Here is a 6,238-nt window from a genome sequence, read left to right on the forward strand (position 1 = left end):
AAGAAAGAAAGAAAGAAAGAAAGAAAGAAAGAAAGAAAGAAAGAAAGGAAGAAAGAAAGATTGATTGATTTTGGGCCCTCAAATTCAAATTTCATTATTAAAACACAGCTCCTATTCTGGAAAACATTATTCTTAAGGTTTTCCTTAAAGTAGCTTGAATATCTTTATTCCTCAAGCTATAAATGAGGGGGTTGAGCATAGGTCACACATTTATGTAAAACACCGAAGAAACTTTGCCCTGATCCATAGATCCTCATGAAGATGGCTTGAGATACATGAATGAAGCTGACCCAAAGAAAAGAGCAACAGCAATTATATGGGAAATGCAGGTGCTGAAGGCTTTGGACCTTCCTTCAGTGGAGCTGATGTTCAGGAACCAGATGTTAATAGGCACTATGATGTTAATGCCTCCAACAATGAAAACCACCAGCTCATTGACATGGGTGCTGGTGCAGGAGAGTTAGAGGAGGAGGAGTATGTCATACATGTAGTGGTTTATGGTGCTGGCATCACAGAAGGACAGTCTCAACATGCATCCAAGTGGGCCATGGTACCTACAAACCCCATTGCATATGCCATACCTAATAGCCATGAACAGACCTGATTGGACATAGTGACATTATAAAGCAATGGATTATAGATGACAACATAATGATCATAAGCCATTATTGTCAACACATAGCATTTGAAAACAATTTTAAAAAACAGAAGAAATAGAGATGAGCTATACATCTTGAATAACAGATGATGTTTTCCTTTGAGACAAAATTCATCAACATTTTAGGGGTAAAGACAGAAGAGTAGCAGAGATCTATGAAAGATAAGTTAAAGAGGAAATACTTCACAGGAATGTTAAATGGAAAATTAATGCCAATTAAAATGATCAATCCCAGGTTCCCCATTATAGTAACTAGATACATCCATAGAAGAAGAAAGAACAATGGTAGCTGGAGCTCTGGTTGATCTGTTAAGCCTGCAAGATGAGCTCAATACCTGAAGAGTCATTTTCCAATGCCATTCTTCTCTTGAGGGATATATGAGGAAAGAAGAGATATTATATTGAAATCAAACCAGTCTCAACACACTCTCTTCCTCAATTATGAAAATGGAACTGTGGAGGATGAAGATGAACCTATATGCTATAAGTTTTGGGAAAACATCTGATCCTCATTTAAAGCAACTTCTGAGACCAAAGAAACAAAACTGTGTGGTGTTTGTACTTTACTTCCCTCCCTATTGGCAACAAGTGGATGAACAAGAATGATTCTATTTTAAAAGGGGTCTCCACCATCTTAGAGATTTACTGTCAATGCAGGGAATTCTGATAAGTCTAACCACAAAGAAATGCAAACTGAAACCAAGTTTGATTCTTGTTCGCTATAATGGCAAGCACAGAAGTAGTTCACACCTTGCTCTAGCTATTTAATTAACACTTTGTCTCAGTTCAAGTTTCTTTTGAGCCTTGTATCAAGTCTGTTAAGAAACAGAACATGTGAACCCCACAACTTGTGAACCCTAGAACTCATGAACTCCTGAAACAGGAAGAGGAGGAGCTAATGAAAATATGTAAGGAGAGGTCTTGGGTAGAGACAGCAGAACTGAGAGGAGGAATCTTGTGGTGGCAGAGTCAAGAAGGAGAAAACTTGTGGTATCCTGGCACTCTGTCTGCTCTGTCTGTGTTGATGTTTGTTTGTGATACTCTATAGAGAAGCCCTGGGACCTTACTGGAAGCCCAGAAATAGGATTTTCTGGTTGTATGTTTACAGAAATCCTGGAGCAGGATTTTGGAGGTCTTGATACTTTACCGATGATTTGTGCTGACCTCTTGGACCTTGTTTGTGAGTTTGTGTTGATTTCTATGTTGATGATTTGCATTGAGTTATCAGATCTCATTGGTGGGTCTGAGTTGATTTCACAGGCAGAGAGTGAATTGATGATGGTGCCAGCATTGTGTATGAATATAATTGTGGCTCTGTCAAGTTTGTCTTACCAGAAATAGGAACTGTGAAGGACTTGAGGTGGACTGGACACTGTGAATTTCAATATGGAATGGGAACTGGATGAAGAACTGGACAAGGAGCTGGACAAGGAACTTGGAGCTGCCTGCCTTTGAACCCAGGTGATAGTTGGAGCTAGGACCATGGAAGAGGAACCATGGAAGCTGAGAGCCAGCCTTGAGTCAAGCTGAAAGAAGACTTTACTTGGATACTGTGTATTGACTGAGAAGATTATGATTTACTGTAACCTAGGAGTGGAGAACTTTGACTTTTGTACTTTGTGATTGAATTAAGGATTTTGTGATTGACTAAATGAATGTACTTTGTTGAAAAGTATGTGACCACTTTAGTGAAAACTATATGGCCATTTTAGTGATAAGTTGTTGAGTTATAACATTGTGAATGCTGTATTTTAATTTTCTATGAATGTTTTGCTCTGATTTGTTATGGAAAAAAAATAGAGTTCACTATACTATGTAATCAGAACATTGAAAGCTGTTCACAGTAGCAATCCTCTGGAAAGCTGCTCACATGTGGCTTTTCACAGGCATATGACTCAGTCTCCTTCTATCTCTTTTTATAAGGCATAAGGAAATTCTTCATCCTATAAATACTTACCCAAGTCTGAGACTAGCTACCTGAAAACTGCACTTTCTTCCTGAGTCTTTACAAATGAAGAAGGGATAGGTGAGTAAACTTTATGATTTAATGATAAAGATGTCTTTGTCTCCTCTGACTGCTGTCCACATTGGGACTAAGGCTTTCCCTTATGTCCAAGAATATTTCTTTTTCCCTCCCCAAAACATATGTCTTATTGTCTGAGTGTATCAGTGTGAATGCATGGTTAGTAAGTGATGATTAAAAGTCACAAAATTAGACCAGAAGACTGCTTCACTCTTTGTTTCTTTTCTCAATCTTAAAAGAAACCTTGTGGAAAGACATTTCTGAGGCTGAAATTTGTCCTTAAGACAATAGTGTGATCACTAGAGATAGAGGCTTCAATTCAGCCTGGGGATAGACTGAATCATCAGAATAAGCAAAATTTCCAAGATTTTATTGACAATTTTTAATTGTAATAATTTTAAGCTGGCCACAAACATTCCATGAAAACTTTTTCCTTTAAAGCACTTAACTTTTTTTATTTGAAAATTTGTAAATTGAGGCAATTCTATTTTTTCCCTTGCTGTCTAAATATTTGGAGTGTTCTCTGAAAAGAGAATATAGAACTTTAGCAAAAGATTTTCTCCTCAAGTCTATAGGGAAACAGAGGGTAAGCAAAGTTGCATTTTTGTTTGTTTTATGTAAAATATATGCTGTCAGCATTGCCCATTTGTATAGTGTGTCCAACTGATCTTTTCCCTGTAGTCTGACATGCCAAAGGAAAAAAAGAGTGAGAACTTTTCTGCTGAAAAGTTCAAACATTTCAAAAGGATATGATCTTCTCCCTGCAGGAAAGTCAAATAAGAAGAAAGGAGATCCTTTCTCCATTTATGGAGAAATTTATGGTATTAGAAATTTAAAAAGAGACTAATTTTGAGATTAAAGTATAATGTTTAAAGTAGATTTCCAAATAATATTGGGAGTGTGGTTTTAATATTATATATGCTGAAATATAGTAGTGATTTGGGGGGTACAGCTTCTTGAGAGTATTGAGTGGAGAGTTTCTGGAATTTGCATACAACCCCCAAAACCCCTCTATAACTCTCTCCCTTCCCTGGAGAGTGATTTATGGTGTTAACATAATTTCACTCTAATTTAATGATGATTTCACTGACAAGAACTTACTCAGTCCAGAACAGAATTGTAGCCAATTTTAAAGTTTTGTGTCTAGGGCGTCCAAATTCAAAGGAGAAAAAGTAAATGTATTTGCATTTTCAAGTTTCAGAGTCTCTTCTGGTGCTTTAGAATAGCCTGGCATAAGTACTACCTTTTCTCCAGCTTGGAAAAGAAGAGACTTTTCTAAGCTTGATTTTACAGATTCCGGCATTCTTGTGGATGTGGAAGTAGCTAGAATTACTTATCAAGTTTTAAAACTGAGCAATATGAAATTTAAATTTACATTGAGTTCAATACGTTAATTGGGGAAATTATTATTCACAAAATGATTAATCTGTGCTCTGAATAATAAATAGTAGTGCCAAAACTTTGTAGCTATAAAAGTTAAAATGGTGACTACTCTGTACTGATCTCTGAATGCAGTTAGTATAGAATGTTAAAATTGATACATAACAAACACCAGCCCTGGAGTTAGGAGGACCTGAGTTCAAATCTGGCATCAGACACAACACAAAAAACTAGCCGTGTGACCTTGGGCAAGTCGTTTAACCCCAATTGCCCTTCAAAAAAAGCAAAAAAAAAAATGATAGATGATTAATTCAACTGGATTAATGTCATTTGACTAGTAATGCATTTTATTTCATGCCTTAAATCCATGATAATTGTTTTATAACAGTATTATGCTTATAGTTTCTTCCATTCTGGTTTTGGGAAATAACTGCATATAAATGCTGTTGATCTGTGGGATGATACCTAGAGCGGGGTGCACTTACATCACTAGATTAGCTCTTCTTGATCTGAATGCTGTGGAATTATGGCTTTATATTATTTATTAGAGGCTTTTGTCTGAAAGACAGAGTGCTCTTCTGATTAAAGACTATCTCGAGAGTTCAAACGGGTATAACCTTTTTTGTCAAAATTAACTCAGTACTTTCAGAAGACTCACTATTTGTGAGAAGTTCTCTAAGAATTTGCCAACCACTCTGCATTTTCAACCATGGTAAGATCCAAATTTTTATCATCTCTATAAGGAAAAAAATAGAAGAAGAAGAAGCTACAGGAAGGAGTATGTAATCGAACATCTTAAAAATTCTACCATGATAGGGTAATTAGGATATTGGCCTACAGAGGAACTAAGCCCCTTCCCAAACAAAAATGGACACTTGCAAATGTGAGAATGGCTTAAAAGTTTGCTTATATGGTTATAAATTATTTAAGTAGTAAATTTTCTAAGTACTGATTGTGAAATCTATGGAAACTTGCTAAATAAATTGGTACACAATTAGTATCTATCAGTCTTACATCTATGAGTCAACTTTGGATCAGATCTCAGTTTAGATTTCCCTTTTTCCCTGGGAGTTGATAAGCAGTGCATTAAACTATTCAGACAAACTGAAAACAGCACCTTTCTGGGTTTGAGTGGATTGATTCTATTTATAAAATCTCAGAATGTGACTATTTTCTAAACTAGAAAGAGAAAAGAAAACTAATGGAATGTTTTAGAAAGATCTTACGTACTCTTTTTTTTTTTTTTTGCTTTTTTTTGGAGGGCAATTGGGGTTAAGTGACTTGCCCAAGGTCACATGGCTAGTTTTTATGTTAAGTATCTGAGGCAGGATTTGAACTCAGGTCCTCCTGACTCCAGGGTCAGTGCTCTATTCACTGCACTACCTAGCCACTCCCAATCTTATGTACTCTTGATAAGCACTAAGTATAAATGTTTTTATTATGAACTTACTGATATTGCCATTCACAAGAAATAATAGTACCCTGCTCCTAAGTCATAAACAATAGAACCTGCTATGTGAGGTAGAACCTCTTAAGATTGTAATCTTATTTATTCTGAGATTTGAATCTAGGTATGACTGTTTGAATTATTGCTAATCAGTAAATAGTCTACCATTCAAGAAAAAATGCAAGAACTGCTCAAGGAGGGTGCCATCTCAAATTGCTATAGATGGACATAGATGAGTGGGAAATTTTAAAGGACAGCCTTATAAAGGTAATGTCAAGATCCTCTTGATTCAGTTTCCCCGGTGTTCTATTTCCTTTCTGAGCATGAAAGTCTCCCACCTATTAGATCATGATCCTGGCTATGAAACCATTTAAATAATGCGGACCTCTGTTGCAGAACTGGCTTTTCAAAAGGCATTTATGACTTTTATGTGAAATCAAACAGAACTGAGGGACTTTTGTCCTGTTATACCTATCAGATGTCAGTTTGTACCTTCATACTTAGATCTAATGAAACCATCTTTCTGTTATAATAACTACATCCCTCTTCCTCCTTTTGTAGTAAATTTTTCTCATATGTGCATTACTTAACTAATCTTCCTGACCTAGGACATTTGGAAAGGTTTGTCACATCCCTGATAACTGACTTAATAGTTATATATTCATGCATAATATTGTTTTAAACAGTCTAACATTATTATTTTTTTTAAAGCAATCGGGGTTAAGTAATT

General features: G+C 35.9%; 1 pseudogene; it reads right to left on the reverse strand.

The window, feature by feature from the left end:
- Positions 1–97: 97 nt before the first annotated feature.
- On the reverse strand, positions 98–1,018 carry LOC138154945 (olfactory receptor 8B3-like; annotated as a pseudogene).
- Positions 1,019–6,238: the final 5,220 nt, after the last annotated feature.

Source organism: Petaurus breviceps, unplaced genomic scaffold, assembly GCF_028583685.1.
Source record: "Petaurus breviceps papuanus isolate PSGF00001 unplaced genomic scaffold, PetGlider_PUasm1.0 91133, whole genome shotgun sequence".
In the NCBI taxonomy this organism is placed as follows: Eukaryota; Metazoa; Chordata; class Mammalia; order Diprotodontia; family Petauridae; genus Petaurus; species Petaurus breviceps.